This window comes from Lagopus muta, chromosome 8 (genome assembly GCF_023343835.1).
Source record: "Lagopus muta isolate bLagMut1 chromosome 8, bLagMut1 primary, whole genome shotgun sequence".
Classification (NCBI taxonomy): Eukaryota; Metazoa; Chordata; class Aves; order Galliformes; family Phasianidae; genus Lagopus; species Lagopus muta.
The window spans coordinates 28,525,217-28,546,102 of record NC_064440.1 but is presented as its reverse complement, the minus strand read 5'-3'; the positions used below and the strand labels follow the sequence as shown (position 1 = coordinate 28,546,102).

The 20,886-nt window shown below is 38.2% G+C and overlaps 1 long non-coding RNA gene across 1 annotated transcript in view; it reads right to left on the bottom strand.

The window, feature by feature from the left end:
- The window catches only part of LOC125696568 (uncharacterized), a 127,276-nt gene that overhangs the window by 33,189 nt on the left and 73,201 nt on the right, over nt 1–20,886 (bottom strand). Inside the window, exon 2 of the long non-coding RNA XR_007378413.1 lies at nt 10,364–10,459. This is a non-coding gene — a long non-coding RNA (uncharacterized LOC125696568). The remainder of the gene's footprint in view (nt 1–10,363; nt 10,460–20,886) is intronic.

Sequence of the window (20,886 nt, the reverse complement as noted above, 5' to 3'; positions counted from 1 at the left end):
ATTCTTTTTAATCTCAAACCTATTTCACTTTATTTGAGTCAGTTATTAATTTCTCATATGAAATAAGAGAATGGCCTTCAGAGGGAACAGATTTTTCTGAATTCATACTCCAGTGCTTAAAGATGCAAATTGCTTCCAAATATACCTGAGCAGCCCTGCAGTTTTAACTATAACTGGTTTTTATGACTGTGTTAGAAGATCTCTTGCAAGTTCAATCTAGATCTTCATGTTTTGGAAGAAGCATGCACATACACAGCAAAAAAGAATGTTTTCCAGGCTTCCCTGGATTTTTCATTACTACTAGAGTTGTCTCTATTACTATTATGATAAATCTGAATTTTTTAAGCAGATTGTCCTACTAAAGCATTGCTAATCAGATCCTCTTGACTGTGCAAGTCTTTTCCCTTTTATTTCTTTTCTCTTTTTCCTTTTCTGACATGCTGCAAGACTTAGATCACAAAAAGATTACTAGAAAAATCATATGGCCCAAACCTTTCAAGACAAAATGGACTGCGTTCATGAACAAAGCTATCTGACTCTTGCAATAGAAGCCACACTGATTCCAGAGCTAATATTTGTTTTGAAGAAAATCTCACAGCATTTTGACAGTCCCTTTGACACACTGCAGTTTCTCAATCTAAGATCTCAAAACAAAACATTTGAAAGTGCTGCAGGATCTTGCACTTAACAGTTTTAACAAATGTTGCAAACAGTTTCACTGGTGTTTTTCACGCTACTGGGAAACAAGCAAAGGCTCATAACATCTTTTTCATCCACTGATAAAGAAAGCATAAGTTAGGTTTCATGAGTATTGTAGAACTTTAAATCCTTTGGCAAAGAAATTGTAAATGTAAGATGTTACGATACTGTAGTTGCATCGCAACAAATCTTCCTAAAGTGATAACAGTGTTTCACAACGTGTAACATCTCTGCATTAAGATGTTCTAGTTTATTTACTTTTGCTGTACTGCTTCCCATCCCTAGGAGCAAAGTGGCACCAACAGAACAGAACACAGACATCAGTCACTAAGGGTGGAATAGTGGTAGATGTTCAAGAGCCCAGCTTTGCCACAGCACTGGAAGTTGCCTTCAATTTCCAAAAACCCAGTGCCACTCTTCTCCCTGGTTTGATTGCCGGCAATTCTGCAGTATAACTATAATTATGAATTTTCAGCAGTTTCTGCAGGATACTTCAAACTGGTATTTATTATGCAGACCACACATACTCATGCTTATATGTGTGGTGGTGTTCTACATAAAGTACTTGGTTCTCTCAGTGTCTGATGGCTGTGGTACAGAGAGGCCATCTTATATTCTCTTTGTGCTTTATGTGGGAGGAAACATCACCTGTCTTAGAATAATCTCAAATGTCTCTTCCTTCCCTAGAAAGGAAGGTAGAGAACACAGCCTAGGTTTTAATACTAGGAGTTAGTACTTGATCGCACCAAGAAAAAGCTGCCAACTCCTTTTCCTGAGGTATCATGCAAAAACAGGTTTGGACTGAATATCTGACTGGAGGTGAATTGTAGACCAATTTTTCCTATAACAGAATGGCAATCTGAAAACAGCAGTGTCTTACTACTTGCTATGCAGATGTTAGTATTAGTTATTTGGTGAGTCTTGAGAGAGATCTGCAGCATACAAAGAAATCAACATGCTAACTCTGTTAGAACCAATTCTGAAAGTAAAGAGCACACAGAGATTAATCTCAGAAAGCCATCCAGCACAATCAAATACAACACACAATCTGAACAGAAATGTCAAATTGACTTGTGTTGAACTTAAAAAAAATAAATAAATAAATTTAGAGGAAATATCACATATACAAAACCTAAAGGTGCTGCCATCTGCAGCATTATTAGTCCAGGAGAATGGGCCATGGCCATGTGAGATGATGAGCCTGCGGTCAGTTTAGCTGAACTACATTTCCCAGATTAAATTTTCTAATGAACCTGTTCCGCCAGAGCCAGCCGAATTCTAATTGAGGCTGTGAGAAATTTTCTCTCATTTGACAATTAAAATGAAATTAATTAAAGCAGACCTCAATGTTTGAATATTAAAACTATGGGGAAAGAAGAAAGAAACGCTCATTTGTTTCACACAATCACTAATGAGGCTTTTGATTTTGTTTCCCCAGTGAAGACAGTGGTATTTTTTATTGATTTGACTGACCATCAGAGAAAACTGGAAACTGAGCAGTGCATGCTCTAAAATATGGAAAAACCTTAAGAACAGTGAAAATGGCTCAAATGAAAGGTCAAACTAGTCCAATATCCTCCGACAGCATCCAAAACTGGCTGCCAAAAATGGAAACCACACAGAAACAGCTTATCTCTGACATTCCTTCAGCATCCCAACGTTTTCTGTTAAGGGGCTTCCTTGGTAAGATATAGCTTATAGGTCTTAGGCAATTGTCAGTGGGTTTCTCATCCCTAAACTTTATGTTGAAGCTACGCAACATCTAGCACTCCTGGGTACCTTACAGCAACAGCTTCTTAAATTTGGCTGCTTTCCACCAGGATCACTTCTATATGCTCCAAACACACCTCCCCTCCCAGGTTTACTGAATGGCTCTGTTTCTGCACTGGAAGCAGGAGAATCATGGAATCGCCAAACTGCTCATAGCCTTATAAATGCTCATTTTCCTAGTTGCTTCTTTCCTGAACTGAAAGATACTTGTCTAAACAGTTCTTTAAAGATGGTCATAGATGCCTGGTATACCTGACTCATACCTTGTGATGTGCAAAGAAAGATCAGAGAGCAGACTGGCTTTTCTAAGTTCCTCAGAAAAACAACTTCCAGGCATTATACTCCAAGCTGCTTGTCTCCTGTCAAACACTTACCTAAATAATTCTTCCATATAAATTAAAGCACACAGTCCTTATACATAGGCCACTTTGCCCTAATGAAACTTACTGAGCCACTGTGAGTGTAACAATCAGAGATGCTAATAAATTGGTCATACTTGCAGAAATTATTTGCAAGCAGTTCATTTGCCTTACTACCAAGCCACTACAAATATATTTGCTACTGCTTTGCTGAGTGTATTTCTTTATTTCACAGCACTGCAAGTTTCCACACAAAGGTCTCCAGTCAATGGCGCAGCACCATCAGCACACTGCCCATCTGTGGCTCATGCTCTCTCAAACGAGTGTGATCCTCATGTTTTCTGCTGTCCACAATCCCCTAGGAGACACAAGCTGCTGGGTCTTGCACATACTGTCATCAACATAGACTAAGGAGTAATTACATTGAACCCAAGGGCTTTCACTCAAGAGCATTGCTGGAAAGTGTAATGCTCTGCCTTCAGTTGCAGCCCTTCCCAGACACAGGAACTGATAGTGCATAGGCCCCTTGGAAGAAATCTCTATACTGACTCAGTTTTGCCCAAGTTCCCAATTTCTTGCTCTATGCTAAATGCAGAATGCTGTATTGCTACAGTATAAGCAGCTCTATATTAAAAAAATAACTTCCCCTGGAGAATACCTTAGATCCACTACAGTACCCATGCAGGGTGCAACTCATGCGTTCCTTTCCTCACATGTGGAATTCAGCATTTCCAGCTATTAGTTAAATCATCGCATTCTCAGTTTGAGCTATTTTAACATAACTGACTCATACTTTTAGTGTGCAAAGAAAGATCAGAGGACAGATTGCCTACTCTAAAGTCCTTTGGAAAACTAATTCAAATCGTAATATCCTAGACTGCTTCTCTCCTGTGAGGCACACGCTTAACATTCTATTCTTTTACATAAGTCAAAGAGCAATCCAATTCTAAAGTCACAGACCTTGAAATTTTACAACTAGACCAATTATCATTTTAAGAACTCATGATTTAACCATTAAATTATTCCTAATTAGAAATGTCACATGTTCCTAATTTATATAAATGCTACTTACATTACAATGAAATTGGTTATTTTTCAAGATAATTATATGTAAAATTTAACTTAATTTTTCAAATACTGAAACATTATCCCCATAACTCTTCCTGTTTACTCTGCCTTCCTGAGTGAAGTGCAAGTTGCCCACATTCTTCTTCATCAATGACAAGATTCAAAAGTGGTATTTTGTGATTAAAGATTGATAACAACATTTCTTTGACATGGAAATGGGAAGATGCTATGCTTCCTATGCTCTGAAACAGCTATCCAGAAATATAACATTTCCCATTACCACAGTCAACAATTACACCAATATTGGTTTTAATATGAAATAGAGTGTAAAGATACATAATTTTAAGGATAAACTATGAGAAAACAGTGAACTTCAGTTCTGACTTAAAAGTTGCTGCCTGATTTTTTTGCTCAGCACAGTTAGATTGTTCAACTCAGTACATCGGTAGCTTCAGTTTTGTAAGCATCCGAGTACTAAAACAGATTACATTATATTCTGCCCTCAGAATCGTATTTACTGCAAATAACATTGAAAAACATTAAACATTTTCACATACAAAAAAATGTTAAGCTCCTGGTACAATTACTGTATAATAAAATAGCATTTCTTCTTCTTTGGGTGATGATTTTCTTCTCTCTTGCAGTGAGTTGTCATGATGGTCTCTATTACTTTTTAATTTATTTCCTACTGAGCTGTAAGTTGCAATCTAAGAAATGCTGAGGTGAGCTTGTACCCAAAGCAGTATATAGGATTCAAAAGATACCTTAAATTGAAAACTAGTATCACCAGCTCAGATATGAGATGTGGTTATAATTCCTCACAGAGGGTAATCCTTATACATCATAAAATTTTGTCGTAATGCAAGTGATATATGAAGAAAAATCTCTATGCAAATCAAGCTTCATCAGGTTTTACTTATCTTGCAGAAAATATCACTCACGTAAGACAACAGAAATAGGAATGAATTTACCCACAACCCAGCCAACAAACTATAAAAACAAAGACAGAACTTTTGTCTATGCATTTAATTTACCTGAAAGAGAGGAGTGGGAAAGAACGTGGTGGTGAATTTATTCAACGTTTGTCCTTTTTTCTTTGGCAGTAGTCAAGTACAAGATAAAAATAGCCACCAAGACTAAAGTTGAAGCGACAACCTGGAAACTGAGGAACTTTTACTACATTTGGTTAAGTAGAAAATTCTGTATTACAGAAAAGATTTAACTATTCAGCACCAAATAAAATTCCCAGGAATAAAAATTTGACAGAGGTTCAAGGGTGTAATTTGAGAAACTGCCCAGATTTCCATGCAGATCCAGCAACGCTGTTCACCTTTGAAGGGGAAAACATCGATTCCAACCATGCCCATAGGCTACCAGAAGAACTTGATGACATCAGCATCTCCCCATCAATTTTTTAATCACTTGTCTTGGGTCAGTAACTGCTCTAAGACGCAAAGTATTTCCCTAGTCTTAGAGATGACACAAAATGCACCTGCTAGTCACAGATATATCCTTTTATATGTGGTCTACTATATTACTTTTGAAGCAATGTATACCTCCTATGTATATCTCTTATTTATTTCCATGGAAACTGCAACAGATACAAGGATCATGAGAACACTATTTGATAGAGCAAATTCTCAGCTACAAAACACTGTTTTTCAACATTGCCTCAACAACTAGCTATACACTTTCACCAGTTATGAACAAGAGCCTACACGCCACGCTCATAAAATCTGCACAAGCAGACATGACCCATTGTTTCATGTTGCAATGATGATGTCATTCCCAGGAAGATGTTGCCCGTGCAGTCTATTTTTCATCAACCCAAACAGATGAAAGTCAGAAGGCACAAAATCTGGACTAAATGGGTTGTGTGGCAGGATTGGCAGTGTGCTCCACAGTCATCAAAGCGGGGCCTGGGATTATCCTGTTGCAAGAGAAAGGTTATCTTCTTCTCTGGTCTGATACTGGAAGTTTGAACCTCAAGCTTGGTCAGTGTATCTGACAGTGATCAGAATTGATGCCTTGCCTGGGTCCCAGGAAATCCAGAAGGGTCATCCCTTTCTTATTCCAAAAGAGAGTGTACATCACTATGCCTGCTGAAGGCTGTCTTGAACTGTTTGTTTGATGGGGAGTTCACATGATACCACTCCATGGATAGCCATTTTGACTCCAGCCTGTAGTGGTGACACCACATCTTATCACTGGTAATGATGTGATCCAGGAAACTGTCACCTTCAGCTCTTTGTTTCATGGTGTAACAGATAGACATATGTTATACCATAGACATGGTTTTGTGATTTTTGGCTTTCGGTATTCCACATCATAAAATCATGTGGGGCACTGGGACTTTAACTGTTAATGCTCAAGTCCTGGGTACCTGCCCTAAAGAGAAGAAGAGAATGTGGGCAACGATCCTGCTACCTCTTGCTACTGTTGACAACACGGCCTTCTAGTCTTTCACAGTTCTGTTGCCACAGCTGAAATGCACCACTCACAGCCTCACTGTTCTCATATCCATCGTTTGGTCTCCATAAACATTCAGCAAGTGTGAACAGTTACCAAAAGGATGCCATTTTATCCACATAGAGGAATTCAATTATACGCCTTTATTTCACTCACACTTCTGCGTTAGACATCATTTCGTTAGACTGCCCCTCTGTTGCCATTTCTCATACAGTAAGAGTACATGAGTGGGAAGGTTCAACTTCTACTATCATACCACCAACATCTGCCTCTGACGTCATAGCCAACAGAATAGAACAGGAGGCATTACTTACGGAGCAGCCCTCATGTATTGGCGTACAGCATGCTTTTGTGTTTAAATGATGTTACAATAAGCAATGATGATGCAATGAAATAATGCCAAATGTTCCATAAAGTCAATAGGCTTGAAAATGGAGAAAATATTACTGAAAGTCAATGACTCCAAGGCACAGTAAATATATTCCTTTTATTAGTTGTTTACACTTGTGCAATAACACGGGTGTGCTATAATGTTGTATATGCTTATTTGCTGCATGGAAGATATATTGCCACAAGCTATTTGTAGCAAAACAACATTTGTAATGTGAAATCGGCATATAAAGGGACTCATCCTCATTAAGTACGCAACAAGGCATGACAACTCAATAAAACATAGGGATGCTCTCAGCAAATGTCAGATCTGTCTGCGCCTTGACTGATTACCATCTGCATTCTTACATGTTCGTGCACCTGTACGGGGCACTTTCTTGATGGTATCAGCATGTGACTTGTGTTTTGCAGATAATTTGGCTCAGCAGAGTAAAGTCAAGAAGATAGGAAGGGATGCTATAGACTACTGGCTGGCTCTCTGTTACTTATTTACAAAAAAGCATTATTTACTCCAAAACACTGCACGCATCAGCTTCACACAAAAACTCAACAAAAATATACATACATCTCAACATACATCTTTCCACAATACAAACTTACAGTATTTAACAGGTACTTTTGGCCTTATTTTATAATGTCTAAAATGAGGTATAGAGCAAAAGATTTGCATGAAGTGATACCATAAGCCAATGCTGGAGTCAGAAGATGAATAAACCAATGCAAGTTAATAATTCACAATCACTAGACGCTAGCAGTGCCACAGGAACATTTTACAATTTATATCTCTAAAATCAGTCCATCTAAAACTAAAGCTTGCTACAGTGGAAATACTTCATTAGTCCTTTTCTAATAGGATTCACGTATTTGGGATACCAAAGTCAAAAAATTTGCAAAAAAAGACCCCAAACAACTCCAAACTAATCGATCTGATTCATATTTGTTAGCTTTTTTCCTCCCTTATAACAACGCTTCCTTCTTAGCTCAGCAAGGATACAACAACATTTCTAAGACCTAATGCATGCCACAAATCAGATTTTCTACAAAATTAAACAGATCAGTAATCAAACCATGTTACTCTGCTCAAGTAAAGAATAGGGTATGAAGTACTTAACATACAAGCTAACCCTTTTTTAACTACATTACTTCGTATTTTTTAATTAAAGTGGTATCCTTCCACAAAGAACTAGAATGACTACATTTGAGTTGCAGTCATAATTTCTAACTCCTTTTCTCACCTTTCCCATTAGTTTATATACTGATGACTATCTGTTATGTGATGGAAAGCACAGCATTGATAACGAGAGAAGCAAGGTTCTGGGCTGCAGCAAGTGAGGACTTGCTCAAATGCAACAGCTGTAGACACAGAAACAAAGGAAAGAATCTGCTTACTTTTGGAAAGCCTAAGGTACACAAGAATCTCCAGTAATATACCTTTGCCTACACTGCCAACCCTTACATGAGGGTTGGGAAGGGGTGGATCCTGGGTCCAGCCCTTCTGGTCACTCAGATGCATTACATTGCATGCACCTGAGCTCATCTAGGTTGGCCCTGTCTTCCCAGCAAGTGCTCCATCACTGCTTCAGGCTGTGATTCAGCATTTTTTGCTACAGTATCACACTTAAAAAATATATTATTATGTGAACCTTACTATTCCTTTACTTCATCAGAACAGAACTTGCACTAGCTCTGTTACAGCCAGAAGACATGGTCTTCACATTTAACTTATTGAAGTGGTGCAAAAAGAACCACTTTAACCAAGTATGGTTGCTGACTAGCATTAAAGCCTATAAAAAGATAAGCAAAATGACTTATGTTTTATATTGACTGATGTATGGCTAAAATCACCTATAATACAGAATATGTGCAAATGCCACACTTCACATACCAGCACTCATTTAAAAATCCTCACAGCTCAGGATTTGTGTCTCTGAATATGCTTGAATGCTGATGTATTAAAATGAGATCAGGTCATGACCATATTTGCAGAAGGGTTTATAGCTGGGCTTCGGAGCACAGAGAGTAGAACAGCCCTGCACAGCCCCCACACCAGCACTGCTCTCAAACAGCCGCTGGCTGCTGCTCCCACATAAAAAGGACAGCAAGGATTACAAATTATAACCAAAAGTATTTCAGTGATGCTACCTGGCTTTTAAAATTCTGCCTAAGCAAATGCCAGCTGCTGGGATGGCATGTACATGGTTGAGAACCATACTCAGGCCTTCCTCTCCTCTGGGAGGTCAAAATGCACCACTGTCCTCAGCTACCCACACAGACAGGACGCAGTGTTACTTTGTCGTATGAATGACAGAAATGGATTTAAAAATGCTCATCTTCTCCTGTGCCAAGGTGTTCACTTTTAGGCTGTACAGAAAATCTGAGATAATCTGCAATAATACATCCATTTTGCTTTGCTGTAAACTCAAGGTGTGAAATGATTCAAGTTATGAAAAAAACCAAAACAAAACACAAAAAAGCAACAACAAAAACCCCAACAAAACACAAAAAGCAAGCCTTCAAACCGCTCTTTGGCTTTCAACTTTTGCCTGCATGCATCTGCTGCTTCACTGGCTGTCAGATAATTATATACACACACCACCACCCGGCAGCCTCTGAGGAGTTTTAACCTGAATCAGTAAGACACTTGTCCTTCACACAAAAGACAATAAGAAAGAAAAGGTTACTTTCTGCTAAGGAAAGCTATCTAAACACCTCCTAGCCGTCCTCTCTCCAGCTTTTACTGCAGCTAATTACTTGCACAGTCAATAGTCCTTACAACAATGCTAGCTCCCTGTTTGAGTGGTAATTAACAGAGGAGAAGAGCAGAGGAGTTGGTAAACACCTCTTTTGTAGAAGCACATGTATCAGATACTAGTGAACGATTAGCAATATTCACAGGGAGATGGTAGCTGCACACTTGGAATGCCTCCCAGAGCAGAGAGCCAGGGCTACAAAGGGACCACAAGAAGCATGCATCACTAAACTTCAGCTTTTTCCTTGATCACATGTGAATTCATTTGAAGCCTGGCTTTCAATACTCTGCTTCTTTTGGGAACCTGCTACAGAAGCATTTTCAGTATGCAGAGAAACTCAAGACACAACAATGTAGGTGCATTAGCCATTAAAAAATGAATATGCTATACACTGATTCTTTTAAAATTAGGGATTTAAGGATTTGATGCAGCAGATGAGCATTTTCAGAAAAAAAAAATCCACGTATTTCCTAGAGAACTGGGAACAAATCTCATCGAAAACTATATCCATGGCACACTAACTTCCACTGATGGTTTAGAAAGATGCTGAGATCAACAAAACTTCAAGACATCTTTTATGACTGCTCAGTGAGTATTGATGTTCCCAGATGTGCCAGGAACAAGCACCGAATCAGGACAGTTAAAGTTTATTGTTTTATACAAAAAGGGCAACTTCTGGTATAGAAAAAAATATGCAACTGGAAAAGTAAATTGTTAATCTCATTGATCTATTCTACATAAGGGTATGGCCTGTGGAATATAAAACAATTAGAGAATGTTCAGTGCTGACGTTAAAGCATCACAGATATCATCAGATATCAAAATTAACTTTTAACTTCAAAACCCATTATTGCTGACCTGGTCTGATTGTCTGTTCAGGTACACGTTGTCCAAGCAGGAATAAGGAGCCGAGCTCAACATCCCATTCTTCTGTGCATCTCCCATACACCAAGTCTGTAAGAGAGGAAGACAGGAAGCCAGGTTACTCAGGAGAAATAACTCCATCTGTAACTATAACAATAGTGTGGGGCTGCTTGAAAAGAAAAGATAACAATCCTGCAGCACAGAGCTTATCATGTGACACAGGTCAAAGGAAATGATATTGAGCCTATTGAAATCTTCCAACACAAGGGACACAGTCCTGTGGGACACGCAGCAACATAAGAAGAGTCTGATGGAAAAAACAGTACAAGGGAAAGAGGTGGAAATGAGGAGAACCTAAACTCCCCAGGGAACTGATCAGGGGATTGAAAGAGAAAAACAAAATCTTGGGCTGTTGCACATTGCTGAGAGATCAGAGATAAAAGAATAAAGTGAGGTTCAGAGGGTTCAGTGAGATGCAGAAAGCGAAGAAAACAGAGAAATACAGGTGTACAGAGATACTGTAAGTTTGCTTGAGAAATGGGAAAAAAGTTGCAAAAAGAAAGCAAAAAGGATGCTCAAAGGAATAAGGACTGTGAAGGCCTTGCTAAGACAATGAGATGAGAGAAAAATAACGAAGAGCTCTGCTGATCATCCAGAAAAAAAAGCGACAAAAGAGAGGCAAGTGGTGAAAATAAACAGTGCTGGGAATAAGTGAGCTGTACGGTTTGCTTGGTGAAAATGGATGCTTTTTGCTCAGATCATTACCCTGCTTCATTTCTCTTCCCTCTGTTTTAGCAGACAGTAGGTCCACTTGAAAATAAACTTCTGAGGTATGTATAGTTTTTTGAGGATTGTTGCTGGGTTTCATTCCCTTTCTCACATCTTTCTCTCCTCGCTCTTTCTCACATAACAATACAATGTAATTTCCTTTCAGCACCCATTCTATGTCTATTCTATGTTTGCCATAGCCTATGACCCAGTAGAGGAAGAGATTCTGTTGCTTGCTGTTCTACGTGATCACATCAATGGAAGTGGGAGATCAAGAAGCCTAACTTTCAACTGCACGACTGACTGAGTAATGCAGCACTCGTAAGAGGTACTACCACATTTGTAGTAAATGACTGAAGTCTGGACAAAAATTAGAATACAATTCCCTCCCATGACAGTCTGATGTTATGCTTGCATACAGATAGGAAACAAACAAACAAACAAACAAAAAATCTGGCAAAATTTTCTGTCAGTAAAACATTTTCCTTTCACCTAAATACTTGTGTATGTGAATGCATTTTTGCAGTAGGATTTGAAAATAGTTTGAGTGAGATAACCTAAACCAATCCCAGCTGTAGCATGACTGGAATTATGCCATCCCGTACCTTTTTAAAGACCAGAGGTACATCATGACAAAGACAGACATCCCTTCACATCAGACAGTTTTGGGAGAGGAAGCTGGTTTGGAGTTAAAATGAAAACATGACCACAGGTGCGCACATTCGTTGTGTTTATTGGTGCACTGCTAGAGAAGAGACAGAATTGCTGAGCAATAGTGAATTACTGCAGCTCATGCAACAGTGACATCAATAGGAGCTTTACCACTGTCTTCAAGAGAAGCAGGACAGAAACATATTTTTAGAAAGGCAACATGAGTCTTGGATCAAATACTTTGGGCACTAGATATCAGTCTTAGCAAAGGAAGGAAACATGGATCTTCTTCCTTTGTTTTCTCTATTGATTAATCTATCAATATAGTGAAGATTGATCAAAATTTATAGTGCTCAAACTCACCCTTCTCATTAATTGAGATCAGGAACTATAGCTGATATAAGAACTCAGAGAGACGTAGCAAGATAGAAGTAGGGGTGAAAGGAAGGACTCCTAGAAATACAAAGTCTCCAGAAGCACAGCAAGTCATTGAAAGTACAAGCATTTTACCTAAAGGCAAACTGAGTGTCTGAAACAAAAGACAAAAAAAGATACCAGTTAATTTTACTATGGCAATTTAAGGATACTGATTTTACTTTGAGCAATCTATGTCTATTTAAAAAGATAACTGAGAACCAAGCCAGTTACCAGATTGATTGAGTTATCGGTTACAGGAGTTTGTAGAGCAGTACACTCTTAAAAGTAATGCATATTCTGGAAATTATCTGCTTCATATGAAAAATCAAGAACAAGGAGATCTAATACATTTAATTATGCTGAGGCAAACGTCATTTTAAACTGTTTATGGAATTGCTCATCCAAGGCCAGATGGTAAAGGGGATCAAAGACTCATAACTGAAAAAGATCACTAGACAGCTTAAACTTATAGAAAGCTATTAGAATGTGAAAAAAAACCTGAGAATGAAACAGGACCAGATTGTAAATTTTGAAAATAAACAACAGAATGTAACATTAGACTGGGTTAGCAAAGAACAGAAACACAGGGCTATGCAGAGGAAAAAAAGTAAAAATATTATGAAGAAATTTGCATAATCAAACCAAACTGAATTTCAGGGAAAAAAAAAAAAAAAAAAAAAGGTAATGGCAAATGAATTCGCAAGCAGCGTCCTGCATTTGGATGCTCATTGTAGCTACAAGCAGCAAATCAATTTTGCAAAAGCCTATGAGACAAACCTTGGCTTAATAGGAAAGGCAGTACATGCCTGTTCTCTACAGCAAAGAGGACTTCCTTCCATCAGCTCTGAAGATTTCTGTGATATTTCTGTTGCCTGATCTTGACAGTTTCCAAACCATCAGCTATGTTGCAGATGCACTCCTTTCTCTCTTTCCAGCCCTTACTCAGAAAGCTGCTCCTGGCTGAGCTTTTCCTCAGCAACTGAGCACTCCCTCCAGAAGGTCTGCACGACCCGGTGCATCAGCCAGAACCAGGCAAACAGTTGGCTGCCTTCTATGCTGTGCAGACACATATTTTAAGAAATAGAGCAGTCTGTACCACAACCAGATAGTGAACAAATAGGATGTGTGTGCTATCCATGGGAATAAGTAAAAGAGGAAGAACAAAATTCCCGAAAGAAAATTCCCGACGTATTCATATGTGTTTGTGAAAGGGATTGTGTTGACTTCTGACATTTGATTAAAACCAGAACAAATATTCAAGCAAAGCAAGAATTATGAACGCTGCCCGGGACCGTGCCTTAACACTCACTTAAAGAACCTTCGGTTTCTAGGTCTTCAAAATGGTGCTGATTTGTTTTATATACCAGAAAAAAAGAAAAAAAAAAGTAATTTTGGTTCTGAATTGCCAATTCCAAGTTTTACTATGAGAACTTTACTAGGGAATAAAATTGCTGAACATTTAATTTCAGATATAAAAGATCTCTATTTGCAAGATGTGACATACTAGTGGAGATTAAGGCAGATAACATATCAATTTGACTGTTAAGAATGTAAAGGATTAGTAAGAGAGCATGAGTTTACATGTTATCTCTAGTCCAGGGTTTCCACAGTGCCTGAGCCTGTGGAAAAGAAAGGCTAAAAATTATTAAAAAATACTTTAAAATTTTTGAAGAATCCGTGGTAGGTCTGTTTGACACTACCATAAAATGAAGGCATCACCCTCAGAACCTGAGCTATCAGACATTAAACCTCGTTTAATAAAAAGTTTAGTTTTCTACTCATGAATCAGGTGTTTGCTTAACTGTATAACCACTCTGGCAAACACAGTAGTCTTGAAAATTCTATAAATACCTCAAAAAATGTTTTTTTTTTTTTTTGTAAAAACAGGTATTTTGATGCACCAACTTTGCAACTGCAGGAAAATGGTGAAACAGCTATGTTATCAAATGCTTATTTGTCAGAGAGCTGTAAAAAAGTTAGGAGACTTTTTTTTTTTTTGTCTTTTGTGGGAGGAAAAAAATCCTGAGATTCTAAACTTCCAAAATAGATGGCTGGAAAGAAAGTACATTGGAAAATATCAAGAGAGCGGAGCGTTGCAAGGACTAGTTTAAAAAGTTTGGCAGCTTTTGATATACATACATATTGTCACCGTTATGATTTTTTTTCCCACGAGGAGAGAATTACAAGCTTTTTAAGATGCTTGCAACGCTCCTTGCATAGTCAAGTTCAAACCAGTTGCTATAGACTGGTTACCATAAAGAAAGAAAGAGCTCCCCTTGCTCATTTCACGTTATTCTTGAAGTGTATGCTATCCCACTTGCTATAAGAAGGACTCTGATCTCTACTCTCTGATCTCTCACCAGTCGCCACATACCTGCATTATATATTGAAGAATGGTGGAAGCAGTATACAACAAACTCAGAGAAATAAAAATTCCTTTGTGCAGGACAGTGCTAATAAAACTAGACCTCTTTGAAGGCCAACTGGAAGGACGTAATTTCTTCCTTGGAATACAGCTACTCCTAAATAAAACCTTGAAACACTCACAGAGACTTGTGACTGCTCTTACTTTAGAAGCTAAACTTCTGAGTCCTTGATGTTAATTCTGTACCTCCTCTCTGGATCATAACTGAGTAAGTTACTTACAAATTGACCAAGACTGTCAATCTGAAGTATAACATACGTAACCACTACAGACTTATGTTTCAGGGCGTTTTCAGTGTTGCTATAGCTAATGACAAGTAATAATTAGAAGGAGAGAAAAAGTTGCTGTACCAGGATCTTTACCGAACCCTGTCTGCCAGAAGAGATGAGGATGAGCCAGATGTGGGTTACATCCCCCTGTGATTTATCTGGGTATATCCACTGCCAAGTGGCAGGTCTTGTGGTCACAACGCTCAACAACAAAAAAAGCCAACCACCTTATTTATGTTTATTTTCAAATGTCTATCAAATCTTCCTTGGTGGGTGAGCATGGTTTGGCTACACAGTACAGTAAAATTTATTTTTTTGTAACTGGTTCCTTATGTTAAACAGATTTACAACAGTCTAGAATATTTACAGTTCACTTCTCTTTCTTTCCTAGGACATTTTCTTCAAGCATTCAAATGGATCTTGCTTGCTTGCTAACTTTAAGTCTTCCTGCCCATTCTCTTTCCTATGCTTCCCCTTTACATAAATAAATAAATATAAATATATATATACATATATATAAACATAATGAGGATAACATTCAATTGGGAGTTTAAAAGACAAAGCATCCAAGTCACTTGACTTGAACTCATCCAAAGCCTACTTATTTGCTCTGAAAAACTGCAGGACACATGAGTTCCTTTGGAAGGAAATCCAGGCTTTCTGAATGGTTTCCTCCAATAATTAACTCCATTCAATGTTACTTTTCCATTAGTCTCTTAAGATAACCTTTTGAAATGTTTAAAACAATTGTAATTTCTCTAAGTGAGTAATTTAAGTGTTTTCATGAATGTTAGTCAAATTATATGACAAATTCATATCACTAGAGCTTCTTGATTCAATGAAATGACTCCTAAATGATACAAAAATTAAGACTTTCTTGAAGTGATTTCTCTCATGTTTTCACGTTAGTTTTGCAATATATGAATTCCAGTGAAGTTAGTAATCAACAACAGTATTATTCTTTAAGAGAGAAGCTTGAAATCTGAATCTGTAAATACTTTCTCTCTCTTAAAGTTTAGAAACAGGAAAAAAAATCATTTTAAATTGTCCCAATGAGGACCTAGTGTGGGTCTCTAGTAATACCTGGCTCACATATGATCATGTGGCCCTTCATGACACACCACTTCCAGCAGCTTATTACAAAAATAATTACTTGTTCCATATCTCAACACAACTCAGAAAATACTCCTCATATCTATGATAACCGAGCGCTGGGAAAAACACAGTCCTTGTGAGAGCTTGATTTCAGAGCCTCCTAGGGATCTCTCTTCTATTATTTGATTGCCATTATTGTCATTGTCGCTGTGAGATACAGCCCTTGTCAAAATAATCTCAATGACCTCTATCTCTGATTCTTTAGAACACGATGTATTCATTTCAGGTTTTAACATCTTTTCAGTTTTTAGCCAGGTATTCACTGGAAATGCGTGTACTGTCTGGAAGTAAATTACGAGTTTAAAAGGGCATTTTGGGACGACCGAAAATGTATCTCTCAGGCTGTTTTTATTCTTCTATTTTTTATTGGTTTTTTTTGTTTGTTTGTTTTTAAAAAAGGAAAAAGAAAATCTTAAAGTCAAATATTTTTTTTTCCTATTTCAGCATAGTTCTATCATGTCACACTCAGAGATGTTAATAAAACACAGAGCTGCAAATATAAACACAAGATCTGGTTGTATAACAGACAGAGCCACAGTTCGAAAGAGTCCATCAATAGGACATAGCCTCTAGATATAGACAAACAAAACTGAACAGTATTGGTGCCAACAGCACATCAGCAGCACATGTAAAGCGCAGTTCTTCCCCAGCGTATCCTTGAGAGTCAAAGAAAGAGGCTGATTTATAAACAGCAACAAAATGTTTTTCTTCCCCATCCTGGCATTTCCTTCCAGCACAGGGAAATCACTTCCCATTTCTTCCCAACTTTTCTGAGGAGGGAGCACTACTCAGCATAGTTTTCCTATCACATCTACAGAACTGAAACAATTCTATAGACTCGAAGCACTGAGGAATGCCAGCCTATTGTGGAATTTTCCTCCTGGGCTGCACTGGGATTTGAAGCAGAGCTATGGCTACTCAAGTGTTCTAGTTCATATTAGGATACTGTTTTAATGTCAATCTCACTTTCTGTGCCCTGACTCACACCACAGATAGTCTCAGAACAAATGAGCAGGATTCCTCTGGGAGGAAGGCAAAGAAATGTGCTTGAGGCACAACTGGGTATTCTGTGCCAGAGACCAGGCTAGGCTGAGGCTAACAGAAGTAGTGTAGAACAACAAAGGATCTGTAGAATGAAACTGATGCTGAGGACTAGCATCTGCACAGAATGCATTTTTAAGATTTCTACTGTGGAAAAAGTTACCTTACTGGGCGTATCCACAGGGCCTGGCACTATCACCACATTTGATTGGAAACCCAATGCAGGTTGAATTTCCCAGTAATTTCCTAAGCCTTCTTTTATTATACCCCATACTTTACCTTTAAAAAATAAGAATTCTCCTTCTAAGAGCATGGCAGCATGCAGTTGCCCCCCAAGGGACTTTACCTTTCCATCCTGCATTACTGGGAGTTTTACTTGCGTCTTTGTGCTTTTAGAGTTGTTTAACACAACATCAAGGTAGCTTCAGTGCAGAATAGTATTAGATCAGTTTCAATATAGAAAACAGGACTACAAGATGACATTACATTTGCCTATGGACAACACAGAGCTCTACTTCTGCCAGAGCACTGAACTACTGTAGCTACACAAGGACTAGGAGGAGTATTCACAGGTTAACATTCTATGACACGTTTGGAATGGTTTTGTTGAAATCCCCCACCCCACCTAAACCTTCATCATAGATCATTTCATGAAAGGAGATGCGAATAAGACTTGTTTGACATCCTGGCAATTAAGATTGACATTCTGTGCTAGACCAGGAAGGAATTGCAACGTATGCCAGCACTCAAGTCAGTACAAGACCTGATTTTATTCACATGTATGTACTCGTATTTCTCTGGAACGCTGTTCTTCATACAAAGATACTGTCACACTCAGCAAGCTCTAGAGGTCCCTCAGTCCCACCAAGTGGGGACTGACATCTCATGAATATCCTAATAACAAGATTTTGCATATTATATTTAAGAGAGATTTATGTACAATCACTCACTAGCTGAGACAATAAGGAATATAATTAATAGTTAAATGGCAAGATTCCTGCAATTTGTAATTCCCTAATTGGTATTTTGGATTTCTAACTGAACATCAAAATGTCATAATCTAGTGGCACCAAACACAGAACACTTAAAATGTCAGTGAGCTAAGAAAATGACTTTAAAAACAGACTTCAGGAAGCCCAAACCTGCGATGTAAAATATACAGTATCTGATGGCAGGAACTGCATTATGCAGGAACATTGTTTTCAGTGTTGTATACTAGCAACTGCACAGAATCACAGCTCTCCGCTTCCCCTGCTGAGATGTCAGATAGACTTGGGCTAAATGTGATGGCAAGTGTTCCAGGTCCCGTCTGTCAGGTTCTTCCATGCTTTATGAACAGCATGCTCTTCGATGAAAATACTGTGTAAACAATGAAACAGCACACTGAAGAGGTGTAAATGAACTTTCTTCTGCAGCATCTTCAGTTGGAACAGGGTTTAGGACTTTAAAGGAAGCACTGCAAATGCTGTTTTGTTCCTAGAGCACAATTGGCTCCTGACACCATCTGAGGCACAGTGAAGTAGTAGAAAGTTCCTTCAAAGAGCTTGTTATAAATACGACTCACTCATTCTTTTTTGAAGACAGTGTTTCCAATAGGTGGGCTGTAAGAAAGAGCTGCCTAAACCCTTACTTGCCCTGATGACCTGCAATAACTCAAATGTAGGTACAGAACCTAACTACTTTGCCTAAAAGAAGCACAAAGATCATCGCGCATTGCTTTGTGCCTGATTATACATCTGTCTTCCACATTGTAAGTACTAAAAATCACAACTCCAAAGGCTACCTGTTAAAATTATTAAATCAGGAAACACTACAGCTATTGTTATATTACTATATATTCAAGATTACTATATTCAGTATTTATCTTCAAGAGTGACTACCGGTTGATGCTAGCGGTGTGCGTGGAAGCATCTCTGCAGGCTTCAGTGACTGTAGGTTCAAATGAGTTGCAGATTTGAATTGACTTTGCAGCTTTCCACTGCCCATGTTAGTCCCTGCCTTCCCAGCTGAAGTTACAAATAACACAGAAAACAACAGCAATTTGTGACATAGGCAGTCTTTCTTACTTTCCCCACCTTAACCAAACACCCATGCACGCGCACCACGCCTGCTCAGATAAACCTATTTGCATCAAGTGGCCTAATTTACATTGCTTACTAAGCTAGAGTATGTTTTAATTGATGCTATGATAACACCAGTGATTGTTTTTGATTGTTTACTTTTGTTACTCTACCTATTTACGTTAACCCACGGTAGACATCACTGGATTTACTGTATGTTGTGTATAGTATGGAGTAGCAAATGGTTTTAATATTGAAGAGGTCTACCATGTGTTTCGGAGAACTGCCCTCTAGATAACTGAAGAATAAGGCAATGCAATGGCCAGATAATTTAAAAAACAGCATTCAAAAGGAAGCTGCAGGAAAAGAAACATTTGTTCTGGGGAAAAAAAGAGTCAATGCCACAGATCTATTTTCAGATAATGACTTTAGTTAAATTAGCAAAACATTAACATCAGAGCCATGGATAAGTTGCAGAAAGATTAAGCTCTGGAATGACAGGACAGTTGATCAAAATTAAATGAAAGGAAAAATAATTTTCTCAGGAAATAAACACACCACATTGTGTGAATATGTTACCACTTCAAAGTATACAGATTTTTCTGGCGTGCCAATTAGTATAGCTGATTTTCGTATATATTTCTGTTCAAATCATCGTCTTTCACCACTGCTGTAGACTTTGGAAGTGGTCAGAATGGAATCCCAGGGCATCTTGCTCTGCAGCCCTTTCTGCATTGTTCAGTCTCATCCACAGGCAGGAAATTTGGTCTCATCATAGTCCTTCTCTGGCTGAAAAGATCTGTTTTCGCTGGGGGAAAATCTCTCTCATTGAGAAAGAACATCCATCATAGTTTAAACAGAATTTCAGGAATGACAGGTATCTTATTTAGATAAGGTGACACATTACTGCTTCCTTTTCCCTTCTTTTTCTTATACAGTAAGATCTATATGGAGACTAAATTACTCTATCACACCAAGTAAGTATCAAAGTCAAGCTCCATTTTCTGAGTTTCCTACTGCATATCCCCTTGAATTCCTCATCTAGCTGTTTGAAGGACATCTGAAGTGGTTTTCTGGTTCCACTGCTCTTAGTATCAAATATTTCTGTTGGCTATGCTGAGTGATAAAGCTTACTGAAATCCTTTTTCCTAGGAGAATGTTACTGGCAGTAACTGTACTGCTACTGAATTGCTGTTATTGGTTGTTAAGAACAGGGACTTCTTTAAAAAAATGAAGCTGCTATAAATATCAGCATTTTAAAATAATTTTTCCATGGATTCTAAATTGTTTTAAGCTGTTTTCATTATAACTGAAAAGATTAACGCATTGAATAAAGTTAAGAAAGGAAGATTCCTTTGAAGCTGTTATTGCTATGTCTGTATCAGAGTGCAGCAGCCCATTCTCTGAGCACTGACCAGTGTGCTGCAAGGCAAAGGGCATGCACACCGTGACCATGGGATTTAAACACCAAGTGGGACAATTAGCACTAGCTAACGGACCTCCTCATTCTCTGCTCTAAAAAAATACCCATGACTTTTCTATTCCATAGCTACCCTAACTATGACATAGATAGGCAATTCTGGAAATTATATATAGGCATTTTTGCTAACTCCAGTAACACAAGATGTTGAATGGGTCATTTGCATGGCATACATCCTTATGTATGGGGGAAGTTCAGAATTGTATGGATCCAGGTGGAAAAGATTACCCGACAGGTTCCACAGACCTGAG